This window comes from Aethalodelphis obliquidens, unplaced genomic scaffold (assembly GCF_003676395.1).
Source record: "Aethalodelphis obliquidens isolate GAN/ISIS:26980383/991018 unplaced genomic scaffold, ASM367639v1 scaffold11, whole genome shotgun sequence".
Classification (NCBI taxonomy): domain Eukaryota; kingdom Metazoa; phylum Chordata; class Mammalia; order Artiodactyla; family Delphinidae; genus Aethalodelphis; species Aethalodelphis obliquidens.
Window position 1 is genome coordinate 10,215,632 of NW_020837955.1, and position 16,737 is coordinate 10,232,368.

The 16,737-nt window shown below is 38.0% G+C and overlaps 2 long non-coding RNA genes across 5 annotated transcripts in view; one reads left to right on the forward strand and one right to left on the reverse strand.

Moving 5' to 3' along the window:
- LOC113623187 (uncharacterized) overlaps positions 1 to 16,737 on the reverse strand; it is a 49,823-nt gene that overhangs the window by 24,756 nt on the left and 8,330 nt on the right. The window contains exons 2-3 of one of the 4 annotated variants that reach the window (XR_003433818.1): positions 15,096 to 15,345; positions 11,842 to 11,895 (exon numbers count right to left, since the gene is read on the reverse strand). This is a non-coding gene — a long non-coding RNA (uncharacterized LOC113623187). The other 3 variants (XR_003433820.1, XR_003433819.1, XR_003433817.1) reach the window with 3 other exon arrangements.
- LOC113623188 (uncharacterized) lies at positions 1,385 to 16,530 on the forward strand. The gene is made up of 3 exons (XR_003433821.1): positions 1,385 to 1,602; positions 6,065 to 6,071; positions 16,520 to 16,530. It is a non-coding gene; the product is annotated as an uncharacterized LOC113623188 (long non-coding RNA).

Here is a 16,737-nt window from a genome sequence, read left to right on the forward strand (position 1 = left end):
GGTGGCTGGTTTACCTGTGTCCACTCTGGCCTTCTTCTAATCCCTTCTTCCCACCTCAGCCAGAGAGATGTGTGCCAATCAGCTCACACATACACACACACACACACACACACACACACACACACCACACGTACATACTCCTCTTAAAACTCTAGCTGGTGTCCTATTACTCTAAGGTAAAGACCAAAGTATTTAACATGCCTCTCAGAATCCTGCGTCTTCTGGTCCCCTGCAGCCTCCCTTCACACACTCCCCTTTACTCTCATTCTGGTGACACTGGTGTGATTTCAGTCTCTTAATCTGAAAGGCTTCCTCCTGACACAGGGCCTTTGTGTATACTATTCCCTCTGTCTTGAAGGCTCCTCTCCCCACTTAACCCTCCTTTGCCTGGCTAACAGAACTCTTCCTTCTGATCTCACCTGATCATCATTTCCTCAGGGAGCCTTTTCTAACCTTCCTAAAAATGTAAAATCATCTTGTCATATGTACTTCTTCTCAGTGGTAAGTTTACATGTATGTATATGATTTTTTGATTAATGTATCTCTCTCTCACTAGACTGTAAACTTCACGAGAGCAGAAAAAACATCTGTTTTGGTTCACAATTTTCTCCTTAGCACTCAAAACAATGTATGGTACATAGTCAGATGCTTCCGCATATATTTTCATTTCTATTCATTGTATACATAACTGAATGAATAAAATCCCACCAGAAACTGATGATTATATTTTTAAAAACTCAGTTATTGATGTTTGTGGCGTTGACTCTCAACAGGAGAAAAGTTTTCAGACCGGAGAATGAGTGCAGTCTATACCACCTGTTCGCCAGGTAATCTTTGGAAAATCGTTTACCACAGCAGTTGCATTATAATAATAATACCAGTTTTCAAGCACAGGGCTATAGATAAACTGTCAAGTGCTATACAACTGTAAGACATTATGATTTATTAGCAAAGTTTAAAAGCTTTTTATGCAAAGGCCACCAAAAAATACATAAAAACACAAACTTAATGTTGAGAAAAGCCTTATGATTTCCTCCCACATGCTTCAATTTTATATTAGTTGATATTGATGCTTAATCAAATGATACACTGAAATATTTATGGAACATTCCTTAGGTTCCAATACCTTGAAAAAAATCTCTTTATTTCCTATTTTTTAATCATTATTATAGTTAAGTGGGTGAAATCAGTCCCTTCCTCATAGATGAGGAAACTGAGCTTTAAGAGAGCAAGTACGTTTCCCAAGGTCACAAGCTAATAAGGGATGAACTAGGGTTCCAACACCTGTTCTGTGACTTCAAAATCCATCCATGCTCTGGAACTCTGGATAAATTTAAAGGAGAAATTTTATCAAACAAAAGTAGCATTTCACTTTTTTGTGGAGGATCCATATTGAAACCAGAATTAGTAGCCTAGAAAATGGCCTGCAAGAAATATCCCAAACACTTGAGGAAAAAACTATAGAAATGGAAATCATGAAGAAAAATTTTAGAGACTTAGAGTCTATATCCAGGAGACCTAATATATGAATAACAGATATTTTAGAAGGATAAAGGGAGATAGATGAGAGGAGGTAGTATTTAGACAAATAAAAGGAAAAATGTTTCTGAGATAATGGAAGACTTTGGTCTGCAGATTGAAAGGGCTCTCTGATTTCAAGGACAGGAATAAGAAAAAGAGACGCTGAGGCATGCTGTAATAAAGTTTTTGATCTCTTAAGGTTAAAGAGAGAGATCTTACAAGCTCCCAAGCAAAACAACAATAACAACTACTACCTACACAGGAAGAAAAAAATCAGGCTAGCATTTATAACATTGGAAGTTAAACAGTAGAATCAAATCTACAGCTAAGAGCAAAGACTGCAACTTAATTCTATGCCCTATCAAGCTATGATTGCCCTTTCAGGATGTGCAAGACCCCAGAGAGTGACTCACCTACATATTCCATCTAAGGAAAATACTCAGGAACATTAACCGAATAATAAGTGAAACCAAAAACTGACCGAAAGATGGAAAAAGAGAAAGATAAAAGAGCAGTGAACAAAATAAACATGATGTATTTGTACATAAAGATGGATAGAGATCGACAGCTGAAGATACAGACATAAAAAGATGAGGATAAACTACATGATATTGCTTACCTAAGGGGTAAAGAAGGCTTTTGAAATAGCAGGGACATACTCTAAGGAAAACTCTAATAGGTACTAAATTGTGATAACAAAATCTAGGCATTTGGAAAAACGAAAAGCATCCCAAAAGATTAATGGTAGCAAGGGGGGAAAGAAAGGTGAGAGAAGTGAAAGTATTTTAATTGTCTCATCCTGTAGGGCAGGGAGAACTGGAGAAACAGCATCAAACAATGAGTGCACACCAAGTCAGCGTTTATTCATCTGGTGGAAGACAACCATTACCAAAAGAGAAAAATACACAAGAAATTCCAATTTAACAAGGGGAAAGAAATAGAATGAATATAAACTTAAACCAGCTAGGTTAAGAAAAAGGAAACAGAAGAAATAAGAAAATGACTAATGAAATGCAAAGATTGAAGAAATAAAGTCATTACATTGAATGTGAACAGACTGAAGTGTCCTATTAAAATATAAAGACTGTTGGATTACGTTGTATACATTTTGTTATTTGCAAACTTGCATTTAAGTTGAAGTGGTAAAGAAGATGGAAAATAAAAGGATCAGCAAGGAGATACCAGACAAGAAAACAGAAATGGCAACATTAATAACATATAAGGTGGGATTTAAGGCTAAAACATTATATACGATTGAAAGAATCACTATGTTGTGATAAAAAGTATAATTGAGGAATTTAGCTAAATCACTACAAACTATACATACTAAAAAAATGGCAGCTAAATATGTGAATCAAAAACTATTAGATATACAATGAAAAACACAATTGAAATAGGAGACTTCAATACAATTCTTTCAGAACCTAGTGGTCAAAAGTTAGTTAAGATTACAGAAAAATTTAATAATACGGTCAATAAGGTTGATTTAATAAATTATGTGGTAGGGTAGAGGAACTACTTTGTACCAGCTTTTGGAAGCCAATTGTGAGTATCTCTTCCCATCTTCATATTCAGTGATGTCACATTAGTAACTAGAAATAGGTCATGGTGGGAGTATATACACCATGGAAAACAAATGCTGCAAGTGCTACAAATCGTATCTAGAGATTTGGTTGTTAAACATTTATCAGCACACAACTGAGTCTCTGCATGAACATTTACAATCAAATAGAGAATACAATTTTTCTTGTATATCAATGGAACACATTGAAAAGTTAATCATGTACTCGATTCAAAAACTTAATGGATTCCAAAAATGGAGATTTTTACAAACTATGTCTTTTTGATCATACACCAATGAAACTTGAAATAAGTGACAAGAATTACCACTGAAAAATTTAGAAACATATTTCTAGTAAGTCTTAGATCAAAAAAGTACAATAAAAGAGAAATCAGTATCATCTAGAAAGCAACGAGAGAACCATTTATTCAGAATCTATGGGATAAAGGGAAAGCTCTACTTCATAGAAATGTTATAGCCTTAAATGCCTTTATTATTAAAGAAGAATGAGTAAGAAAGAATAATGCAAAGGGGCTAAGTACTAATCTTAAGAAATTGGAAAAAAAGAACCATAAAATGAACCAAGAAGCAATGATGAGAGAATAAAGATAAAAACTGAAACTAATAAAATAGAAAACAGAAAAAGAAAGGATTGAAAAAAGATAAAGAAATCCACAAACTGGTTCTTTGGAGGAAAAAAATAGATAATTTTTTCCATCAGGCCCTTGAATAAGAAAAAACAAGAGCAAAAGTAAAGCAATATTAAAGTTGAGAAAGGAAATATAACCACAGATGTAGGAGCAATTAAAAGAATTGTAAGAGAATATATCACGAAACTGTTTACGATGCATTCAAAACACATTTGAAAACGCTTTTCCTGAAAACACAAATTCCTTAAACTGACCTAAGAAAAAATGGAAAACTCAAATATTCCAATCATCATAAAACTGGAAAGGAGATTAAAAATCCACCATTCAAAAATGCATCAACACCAGATGGGGTCATAGCCATGTATTGCTATCTTTTAAAGAACAGACAAATATTTATTTAATCTATTCCATTCCTAGGAAGAAGATGAAAATTTCTTCAGTTAAATTTTGGAAGATAAAATTATTCTAACATCAAAACTGATAAAGGTATTAAACAAAAAAGAAGAAGAAAAAGAGGAAGAGAAGAAGGAGGAAGAAGGGATGGAGGAGGAGGGGGAGGAGAACGAGAAAGAGCCCTTTCCCTTAGATATAAACTCAATAAGGACAGGGATGTTTATGCTTAAATACTACAACCTTAGTACCCAGACTGATACATGACATAAAGCAGGTGCTCAATAAACAACATTTGAGTGAATAATGAACCAATTCTCCTCGTGAACATAGATGCTAAAACTAAAAATAAATTTTTGCAAACAGAATTTGATGACACGTCAAAATATTTATATCATATCAACAGATGCTGATATGATATCCTAATGTCATATAGTAGTTTAAATTAACCAGTATTACAGAGGAAATGATATATAATACCAACATTCTTTATTATTTCCATGAAGCATCTAGAAAATCCAGTAAGTAAAAAAAAGTAAAACAATGAATGTGAGCATTAAAAAAGAAAAAAAGGGCTTCCCTGGTGGCGCAGTGGTTGAGAGTTCGCCTGCCGATCCAGGGGACACGGGTTCGTGCCCCGGTCCGGGAACATCCCACATGCCGCGGAGCGGCTGGGCCCGTGAGCCATGGCCGCTGAGCCTGCGCGTCCAGAGCCTGTGCTCCGCAACGGGAGAGGCCACAACAGTGAGAGGCCCGCATACCAAAAATAAAAAAAAAAATAAAAAAAAAATGTTATTCCTGATATATGTCTCTATACCTAGAAAACCCAATTATCCTAGAGAAATTTCCATAGGAATTATTAATTGATAAAATCCAAATGCACTGAAATGGGAATAATATCTCATTTTCTAAAACAATGACAAAAAGAAACATGCAAGAGAGCTACTTAAGCATGGAAAGATATATACATGGTTAGCATTTTGCATTACCATGTGGCAGGGAACGGAATCAAGGAAGAAGAACAGGAAGGAAATGCCAGGTGAAGTTCAAATGCAAAAACTATGTAACAAGTTCAGATTTTAATTTTATTAGTAAAATGGTTCTTAAAAGATGCATTTGTTTATTTTCAATGGATTGCATTGTTCCAAAGGAAGGTATAAAATGAAAGAATTAAGAGGGCATCCTTCCCAACTCCAACTTGAGGTGGTGAGACACAGGTCGAGAGCATAAGAAGCATAAATTTGAACTCCAACGTCTCTCCTTCCAGGGCCCTGGCCTACTTTGCTGCATAGTCTTTCTCTGTAACTTTCTATAGGGTTGCAACTTTCCACCTGTGATACATTAGCCGTAAGAGGGAAGGAACCGGCCAACCTCAGGTGTGTGCTGCTTGATTAGATTTCTCCACCAATGGGCCCCATCAAGGACTGGTTTCATTCCTCTATGTTGCTACTCCAATAACTGCATGATTAAAATGTTTAACTGTTTACTCTCTCTAAGCTTCTTCTAATCCCACTGCATCACACTTATGAAACTAGTAGTCTTACTCTCCTACTGAAGAGCCTTCATTCTAAAGCGGCATCCTCCCCACCACTAGCCACCACCACTCATCTGACCATGGTATTTGATTAAAAGGTAGTTTATTGGGCTTCCCTGGTGGCGCAGTGGTTGAGAGTCCGCCTGCCGATGCAGGGGACACGGCTTCGTGCCCTGGTCCGGGAAGATCCCACGTGCCGCGGAGCGGCGAGGGCCCGTGAGCCATGGCCGCTGAGCCTGCGCGTCCGGAGCCTGTGCTCCGCGACGGGAGAGGCCACAGCAGTGAGAGGCCCGCGTACCACAAAAAAACAAACAAACAAACAAAAAAAACAGGTAGTTCATTGAACACATTGAGATAGGCGCTTATATGACATAATCCATGATTGAATGAACATAATTTTAAAAAAAGAAGAAAAGTCATTCAGATGTGTTAAATTGATGCTAGAAATGTTCAGCATATTTTACTTTATGAAGTAACAAAAATATTAGAGACTTAAATCATCTTAATTTATTAAGATCAAAATTATATATTTAATCTTACATTTTTGTTATAAATTTTGGATATAAAATATTTTACTAAAAGAAGTGGCTTTTTCTTTTATTACAAAGCCTCTAACTGTTAGGAATATTTCTGATTCTGGTACAGTACCAAGATTATTCTTATATTTATTTTCACTATGGCATTATGTAGAAATCCCAGTTCACACAAGTCCATGGAGTAAAAGATAGAAGCACACAGGTTTTATGTCTTGAGATATTTGGATATTTTTAAATTGCACCAACCCAAGAAGTATTCATTGTTTCATCATTGACAACCACCTCTTCCTTTTTAAAGAAACTAAGGGCTTTGATTGTTCATCTTCAATGTTGTAATAGTCCTCCATTGTGTTTTTTAAACTAAGATACAGCTTTGAAAAACCACAAATGTATGCTGTTTTGATTAAAACTCTTTAAGCTATAGCTAGATTCATGACAGACTAATTTGTTTAGTAAAAATATTGATAACAATTAACATCCAATAGCACAATAACGTTCATCACCCTCAACCACCCTCCTGAAGTCAAGGGAGACCTATACGTAGGGATTAGAGAGAAAGTGAGGAAGTCTGGAGTCACTTCCTGGCAGTCCCCACATTACAGCAGAATCAAACCCAGCTGACAGCACAGAACTTACCACGATAAAGGTAAATTTCTTTCTAAAGATCAAGATATCTGGTCTATATACATTTTTTTCTTTTTTTTTAATTGAAGTAGAGTTGATTTACAAGTTGTGGCAATCTCTGCTGTACAGCCGTGACTCAGTTAAACACATAGAGACATTCTTTTATTCATATTCTTCTCCATATGGTTTATCACAGGATACTGAATATAGTTCCCTGTGCTATACAGTTGTTGTTTATCCATTCCAAATGTAATAGTTTGTATCTACCAACCCCAAACTCCCAGTCCACCCCTCTCCCTCCTCCTCCCCGACACTTGGCAACCACGAGTCTGTTCTCTATGTCTGGTCTATATACTTTTTTAAAGTTTGATTTCTCTTATTAATATGAATTTAACCCAATTCCTTGCAAAACAGTATCCATTTGTCCTCTCCCTTCCTCATAATAGTAAGCAATAAATAGCTGCACACTGAAATCACTCTTTTCTAGTCCCCAAATTTCCCCTTTGTCCACCAAAAAGGATACAGATAGACATTTCAGCCCATCCTGACACAACACATCATTCTTAATACTTAATGAATACCCTGCTTTCCCCACAAGAGTGTAAATTCTGTGAAGTCAGAATCCTTGTCTATCTGGAAACCCAATGTCATCATATCCTGAGTATTATATAGTTCCTGAAACATAATAGGAACTCAGTATTTGTGGAAACAAGAAGAGGAAGAGCTGGGAGGGGAGGGGAGAGGAAGAAAGGAAAGAAGGAAGTCAGGAAGCAAGCAGGCATATAATAATAAGTGATAATAAATGGTGGCTTATTATTCAAAAAGTAGGTGTGATTATTATTGCTGTCACTATGCACGTTTTATGAAGGGGGTTGTAAATCCATTTGCCTGCATTTACAAAGACATCATTAGTCCTTCAGATGTTTTGTTGGACCTTAGCCACAACAGAATCATATTTCCAGGCTAACGTCTCTGAAAGAAATTTATTTTGGCTTCTGTTTATTTCTAAGCTAAGTATAGGGTAACCATACTTTAAAACAACAAAAAAAAAAACTGTCTCTGAAGCTATCTGAACCAAGAACAGCAAGTTCTGTTTTTATGAGGAAATGGATTTTCCATTAAATGGAAAACAGTATTTTTTTAAATTTATGTTTAAATTTAGAGTACTGAAAGTCCAATTTAAGAATGTTTTCTGACCATGGAAAGATCAACTTCCCTCAATTGTGAAGAATGCCAATTTTCATTGACTTCATATTTTCACTCTAAGTATTGTGTCCTTCTGAGCTAGGAAAACAAGCAAAGGCATTCTACTAGGCTTCAAAGTTTCTCTCACAGTCCATATAATCATCTCAAGAGTACTGTTCTATTTTAGCACATTTTTGGAAAAGTTATCATACTCAAAAAATATGGCTATTTGTCAACATCCTCTTTCCTCTGTAGCAAGACGGATTTTCCCCTGCCTTTGCTCACCAGGAACCCTTTCTCATTGTGTGAAGTCATTTTAAACTGAAGAAGTAATTCTCCATCTCTGCTGATTTTAACCAGGAATGGAAGTTATGTATCAGGAGTATCAGCACTTTCCTATCCCTTGCCCGTGTCAGACATCACTAATCAATCATGGCAAATCCAGAGCCTGGATTTGATCCCAGAATTCATATCAACATAGGCTTTCAGGCAGTCACCTGCAATTAATTAGACTATTTATATGAGTCTAAACTTGTTTTGCCATTTCTGGTCTAGAAACTACCTGAAAGCAGTGAGGTCTATTAGATATCTTAAGATTCATTTTAGTTCTATTATTCATTCTTTTTTTTTTTAACATCTTTATTGGGGTATAATTGCTTTACAGTGGTGTGTTAGTTTCTGCTTTATAACAAAGTGAATCAGTTATACATATACATATGTTCCCATATCTCTTCCCTCTTGCATCTCCCTCCCTCCCACCCTCCCTATCCCACCCCTCTAGGTGGTCACAAAGCACCGAGCTGATCTCCCTGTGCTATGCGGCTGCTTCCCACTAGCTATCTATTTTACATCTGATAGTGTATATATGTCCATGCCACTCTCTCACTTTGTCACAGCCCAAGGATCTAGGAGAGACAATTCAAGCAATTTTCCATACCCTAGACTAATAAATCATCAACATTCTTTGTGCTGATGTCAGCAATCAAGTTAGAGAGTAGTGACCAGGTATAAGTTTAAGTAGTAGGAGTTGTGTGTCCTGGGAAAGGCATGTAACCCCATTTATCTTCTGTAAAATTGGAATGAAACTCCACGACCTGAATTACACTATCCTTCCCCAACCCAGCCTTTCAGTGATCAAGATTTCAGGGTCTATTTAGATCTTGTATAAATACAAGAAAAATGAATTACACGAGAGGTAGGTAAAATGTATGCTACTAGAAATGTGGAGTAAAGTTGGTCTTGGGGAAAAGGGAATGGAAATAAATCCTAAGAACAAAGGGACAGAGTATGGAGCTAACCCTGCCACCCAGGTTGACAGAACATGGGACAAGAAAGGAAAAAATGCTGCTGCAGGATGGAAGGTCCAGGGTAGGATGACGTGAAATTGATGAGAGGATGGGGGAGAAACAGAAACTCTGCTTCTGAATCTTGGTTCTAGCTATTTAGGAGACATTTTGTTACCATCAGTGAGTGAAGTGATGGGTAGTGGTGAAAAATGGTATATACTACAATGAGATATACAACCAATGATATATGCAACCAGCTGGATATCAACCTTTGGAATCTCCAGATGTTTGGCTCGTTCTATTACAGATACAAGCTAGGGCAATAGAACAAAGTGAGTTACCTCAAGTACCAATACCCCAATACCAAGAAATATCTCAAAATCAATCTTAGCTACAAAATATTTGAATCTGTGACTCTAGAACTATATCCACTATACCTTTTCTAGTTTTCCTCTTCACATCATTTCACATCATGTACTAGAGATGACAAAAATGCTGTCATGAGATGCATGCTGCGAGTGACAGTGCCCCTTGAGCCCCATCATATAGAGAAGTACTGAAGCACCGCCACTCCCTCCAGGACAGGCCCATGACTCACAGAATACCTGCCAGACCCGTATGATGGTTTAGGAAGATTCAAAATCTTACCCATATTTTTCTGTTTTGCCAAATATACAACAAAATGAATCAAATGAATGGGTGTACTCAGTGTTCCTCTCCCCAGCACCAAGCTTTTTTCCTTTCGGGAGGGGGCAGCTTTAAGAGTGGGACACTGCCTTGGTTTCCTTTTTAATCTCTCTGCTCTCACATCAGAGCAGTAGAAATCTAGAAACTGTTACCAATTTTTCCCTGGTCCAACTGGATTGCAGGAGAGAAGAATCAAACAGTCAAACCTAACAGTCTGCAACAGTCAGAGTTCTTCTGAGAAGCAGAATCATTCATATATATATATGTATCCATAAATATATGTATATGAATCCATAAAAATATGTATATGTGTATATCCATATACATGGAGAGACATGGACAGATATAGATATAGGAGATACACACACACATATATATATCCTATGTGTGGTATATACCTATATATGGTATATCCTATTTTATATATATGGAAAGATTTATTTTAAGGAATTGGCTTATTCAATTATGCAAGTTGGTAAGCCTAAAATCCCTAATATAATATTGTTAGTGAAGTATACTTCAATTAAAAAGAAGTCCCTAGGGCAGACCAGCAACCTAGAAATTCAGGCAAGAGGTGATGCTGTAGTCTTGAATCCAAAATCGACAGAGCAGGGCAGCAGGCTGGAAACTCTGGCAAGATTTCTATGTTCCAGTCTTAAGGCAGAATTCCTTCTTTTCTTGAAACCTCAGTTTCTGTTTTTTAAGGTCTTAAGTGATTAGATGAGTCCCAGTCACATTATAAAGGGTAATCTCTTTTACCTAAAGTCAACTGGAACTGTACATGTTAATCACATCCACAAAGTACCTTCACAACAGTATCTAAAGCAGTGTTCGATCAAACAACTGGGCACCATAGTCTAGCCAAATTGACACATAAAATTTCACCATCACCCAGTCCTACTGATGTCTCAAACTATTGATCTTCTAGAATTTAATTATTTACATGTCATTCTACCAGAGTAATAAATATATAACTTTTCTTGTTGTAAAAGAAATTCAAGAAATGTCAATATGATTGTTTCATACACTTGGCATAGCTCTTTTAGTAGTAAAGGAGAAAATTATGTCACAAGTAAGCTTTAGAGTTGTTTAAAGAAAAAGCTCTAAAATATTGCAAGGTTCTTCTTTATAAATATGGAAATAAATTGGTAGAATGTTTTGGAAAGCATTCTAAGGTCAGATATCCAATGCCATATCGCCACAGAAGTACAAGACAGGAATTGAAGCAACACAGGCAAAAATCAACACACACATAATACTCACTACACCAGAAACCTGAGGATTTTTTCCCCTTTTATATGGAAGAGAAATGCAACTTTTTTCAGGAGTTTACATTTTCTGTGATTTTTTTTGATTTCAGAAAATAAGATCAAGAAAAAAATGAAAATGCTTTATTATTGCCAAAAAATCAACAATAAGTAGAGAAAATGTGGAACTGACTTATTCTATGACACCACAGATTCAACATCCTATGGTTCTAAAAGTCCCTTTCATTTATCCATTAATGTTATTGAACATTATTGCATGCCTGCTATGTCCCAGGCCCTCTCTTATGTGCTGGCAATGCAGAGATTCCCAGCACCATGGCAGAGATCCTGAGAAGGAACTGTCTGTGTTTATGAAATAACTGTGAAGCAGTGAGGTAACATTTTTTTCTCTGCATAAATGCATAAACATTGCGTAAATGGCTACCACCACCTGCCAGATAGGTGACTCTACCAAGCTGAGGCGATGTTTGTATGTTTAGGAACATCCCTCTTTAAAGTATGCCTACCTCCTGACACACCCACCATCCACACTCCCAAACCCATTATTTTTCCCCCTCCTGGTCCCTTGGAGTTTTTCCCCAACATAGCGTATCATTTACCTGTGTTTGTCTGTTTCTTGTTTACCATGCTAACTCCCGCTCTTGGCACAGCGCCTAGAAAAGGGCAAGAGATTCAGTTACTTGTTGAGTGAATGAATGAATGGCATTTCACAATTATATATATGCCCAAACCTGAACTGAGTCGAGGGGTTGAAGAAAACATATCCTACCCCCTGACCAAAGAGGCATCCCCAACCATGGGCTGTCTATATTACTAGCCCCATCTTTGAAACATGCTATGCCAAGAACAGTGGGGACACTTTCTTAACCTGAGAGAATTAAGATTTATTGCCCTAAGGCATCCACTGTATGTCATAAATTAATGTCTCTCTTATTCATCTATAATGTTCTATATTATCCTTAGGGAATCTGAGAAAATCGGCACCCAAATCCTTTTCTGTGTTCAGTTGAGAAAGGCTGAGTGGAGGTACACCCCGCACGGCTCGGTGGCAAACCTTCCAGACTGTATAAATGCAATTACACTGACCAACTGTGCATAATTACTCTTTCCTCTTGGCTATCTCCCTACACGTCCTTCTATCCCATTTAACTCTGACCATTTTAATTCTGCACTGGTGGCAGCAACACTCAGCTCTGTCGTTTTAATGCATCACTGTGAGGTAACATCTCTTCTCTCCTAAGTCAAAGGCCTCTTTGTCAACTTTTCTAGTGCATCATTATGGGGCCCTGGGCAGGGGGAGTTCCAGGCTTCCAGTCCCTTCTTAGAGTAGCCATGCTCTTCATGCAGTTTCTGATATTTCTGAGTTAGCCATAGAGGACAGTCAATGGCAGGAATTTCAGGAGATGAGGGAGGTGGGATGAGCCTAGAACCCCTCTATCAAGTCTGTTGCATTGTACGCAGCAACAGGAGCTAATTCAGGAACAGCCAGGATACCAGGTGGAGGAGAGGGCGAGCAGTACCGAGTGTTCCCTACACAGTAGTCGCCTGCTGGCCGGCTGACTCACCATCTTATTTTCCTTTCATCATTCTGAGAAAAATAGGACTCCCTCTCCCTATGTTATGCTGCTCTCGGTAGGAGCCCAAACCTCAAAGAAGCTGGGACAAGAAGGTGAAAACAAGGATGTTTGATCACTTTATAGGAAGCCTTGATATAAGCAGAAAAGAGCCTACTTCCGCTTCCATTAAACAAAAACTGGCTCAGTGGTCTGCTTAATCAGGATACCACTTGGATATTTTCTCGGCTATTTTACCATTTTCATCTTTCAAACATTCTTTCAAGACAGATGTGACAGGAACAGTGCAACCTGTGTGTCTCTCCAGGAACAATAAGTAGAGAATTATTATAGATACAGGAGAGGTGAGTTTTGCATCTATCCTTATGGTGCTACTGAATTTCTAAAGTTAAGATCCTCGTCTAACATCCCAAGCAGGATACATACGTAACAGTCTAGAGTGGTTTTCTAATGCCATTCCAAATACTTGTGGGAATAAGTGATGCTGATTAATAAAACAAATCATTCAGTTAGAGTTTGTCTTTGTGTGTGAGAGATGTTTGCCACTGCTGAATAGGTTGAAAAATAAAAGATCAGCCCTACACAGACTACTCCCTTCCTCTCCAAAGCCTAGTCTGCTGTGGGTGTGTGGACCAGACCAAGTAGGTCCCCATTCGGCATGGTTGACAGAGGAAAATGAGATAAAGTGTACTTCCACACTGCTTGATGATGTTTCTCTTCAGAGGAACTATTAGAAGCATAATGTATTTGGTCATCTAAACACAGTGCTTATTAGACATAAATGTATATTGTAATAGCAATAAAAGCAAATACTGTGAGCGAGCAGGTACTATTTTAAGCATTTTGCATGTGTCAGTTCATTTAATCCTCACAAGACCCCCATGCCATAGATGCTACTATTAATCTCATTTTACATATTAAGGAACTAAGGCACTGAGAGGAAAGTAACTTACCTAAGATCACATGATGAGCAGGTACAGTTGTCCCTCGGTATCCATAGGGGATTAGTTCCAGGGCCCCTCATGGATACCCAAATCCATGCATGTTCAAGTGCCTGATATATTAGAAAATGGCCGAGTACAGTCCCTCCTCCCTCCTTATCCGTGAAACCTGCGGTTAGGGAGGGCTGACTGTATTTTGAAATAATATTGAAACAAAGATAGGTGAAGAACAGTACCTCTTGCCACTAAATTTTGTTTCCATCGTCACTTAACTAAACCTTGGTTTAGGAAAATTTTTATTTTCTCGAAAAAAGAGATAATTCCATGCCTGAGGCCAGGGCTCCTCTCCTAACTATTTGTAGTTTGCGTGTTATATAACACAGGGTGTGTCCTCCTGCTGACAGAGTTAAATTGAGGCTAGTTCTCACTAAATATTCATACTATGGGTGAAGAAAACTGCTATCTGTTCCTGGGGGTTGTGTTACCTGTGGTGATTCCATACTCTATTTCTTTTTCTGCATCAGAAAGAGGAAAATTGAGACTTTTGAAATCCCCAAGAGTTTCCCCAAAATGGCTATTCTAGCCATTAATCATGACTCAACCTAAAAACTCATGAAGGAACCAAGTTGCTGATTCATTCAAATAGCCCTCCTCCCCGGGCCCAGGAGTTGCCTGCTTAGCTGTGCTTAGCAAAAATGATTCCTTACTGGGGCCTTTGCTCCTGGAACATTTAAAAGCACAATTTAGAAAGAGCAGTAGCTTTTAAATACAGTTACATACTGCTTCCCTCACTAGGTGCAAATGTCTTATGAATTTTAAGTGAGACTTTTACCTAAACCACTATACAGACCTCGGTTTCCAAAACAGAATTTGCCACATTTTAAGTCCTAGGTAAATTCTAGCTAACAAATGGCCTCAAGTTCCAGTACATGCAACAAGGAAAATGTATAGCTCCTTAGCTTGTGTTTTACTTCCTACTTTCCTCCCCAAATGATGAGGCTACTATAATGAAGGATTCTAGACTCCCAAGCTTTTAAACAAGGGTCCAGTTAGTGCTGGCAACAGAAAGCAACACACTATTTCTCTCCCTTCTCCTACCCCCATCTGCCCCTTGACCCTCCAGATGGAAGCATCTCACGGACATGTCCTGTGGTTTATTGAATACAGCAGGTCAGAGAATTCTCAGACTAGTCCTAAGTACGTGGCTTGTTGTAGGGACTCACGGGTATTTGTCTGGGAGGACACATTAAGAAGATTCACAACACAATGAACCTCATAATCAATAATAGCTACCTTTGAACACTCACTGTGTGCCAGGCACCTTTCTAAATGACTTACATGTTTTAACTCCTTTAGTCTTCACAGGGCAACAATGAGGTAGGTACTCTTCTTATCATCCACATTTTATAGAGGAGAATATTGAAGCACAGAGAGGTTAAGTAACTTGCCAAGGTCACACAGCTGGTTAGAGGCAGAGCCGAACGTTTGGACTCAGGCATTCCAGCTCCAGAATTCCTGAGTTTAGCCACTGTGTTCCAGCCTCCTCTCAGAGTAGAAGTTTTATGCTGACTGCCCTCCTCTTCCAGGCCTCAGGAGATAAAGAAAGAAATGGTCAGCTACATACTTGCCTGGGGGTTCGTGGGAGGGGTAGATTTCAGAAAACCCAGTTCTGGGGGCTTTTGTTTGGTTTTTGGAGGGGGCCATTGTTTCTGTTACTGAAAAAAGACTCTTTATAACAAGTATAATGTTTGTCTAGCAGAGAACCTTTGGACATGTTTATCTGACCTTCCAGGGCAGAAATAAACAAGAGTCGAGATCTGCATTTGCACTTACAGTTCTGACACATTAAGAATCCAATGAATACCCAAAGCACCAACATAGGTCACAAATGATACAAGCAGAGCAGCATACCTGGAGGGTGGGTGATTTCTAAACCTGTTTTATCCCTCTGCATCCAAACAATATGGATTTGTTGATAGAAACATGTCAGTTTCAACTTTTTCAGTATTCCTGACATTTACTTAGACTCGAGGAATAGAGAAGAAATATTGTAGTCTACAAAAGCAATCAAATCATTGGACTATCTCCACTACAGAGTTTCATACTGGCAAACTCCATTCCTCTTTGGAAATCCAGCACGATTCTGGAATTTTCAGAGCCTAAAATATAAACCAGAGTGTAAGGAGAGCTGGAGCCTTATGTATCTTGCTCACAAATGTGTTGCAGTTGCCTAGCAGCAAGTAGGCACTGAATACACCGACTAAACGTTGGTAAATGAATGAGTTGGGACAACAGAGTTCCCTGTGAGTCTGGTTCCATTCCTGCTTTGAGGCAACCAGGTAAGACTCCTATTCCAATTTATTCTAGAACTTCTGCAGGATATGCAACCTGAAACATAGCAGCCAAGGAAAATCTTTGTCCAAACGCATACCTCTAAGACAATTTCAGTAGCCACAGGACTTGTTGACTATAAGACCAGCATCTGACCACAGGTTAAAGGTAAAGGCCTCTGCCCACCCATGTACCACAAACCCACTTGCAAAGTAATTTAGTGTAACTGGTCTTTGGGGTCAGACTTAAATTCAAATCTGAACTCCACCATTTATGAGCTGCATTTTGAACCTCTCTTAACCTCCTGTTTCCTCATCTTTAAAATCAAGAGAATAATTCATACCAGAGTTGTTGTAAGAATTATATTAGATAATATTTTTTAAAGGCTAGCAGAGTACCTGGCATACAGGAAATGCCTAATAAATGGCTAGGAAGAGTAGAATGGGAAGAGACTGAATACTTTTTCATTCTAGGCGCCTCCTCCATGTAATTTTTTAAAAGGCTCACAGCACACGGATTAGATGATTACCAATTTGTCTTTCTTTTTTTTTAAAAAAAAAAAACAGTGGGCACTTGGTTTATTTATCTTCCTGAGACTTAATCTATTTTGAATTTCAAATAACATCCTACAGCTTGGCTTGGGTTGTTA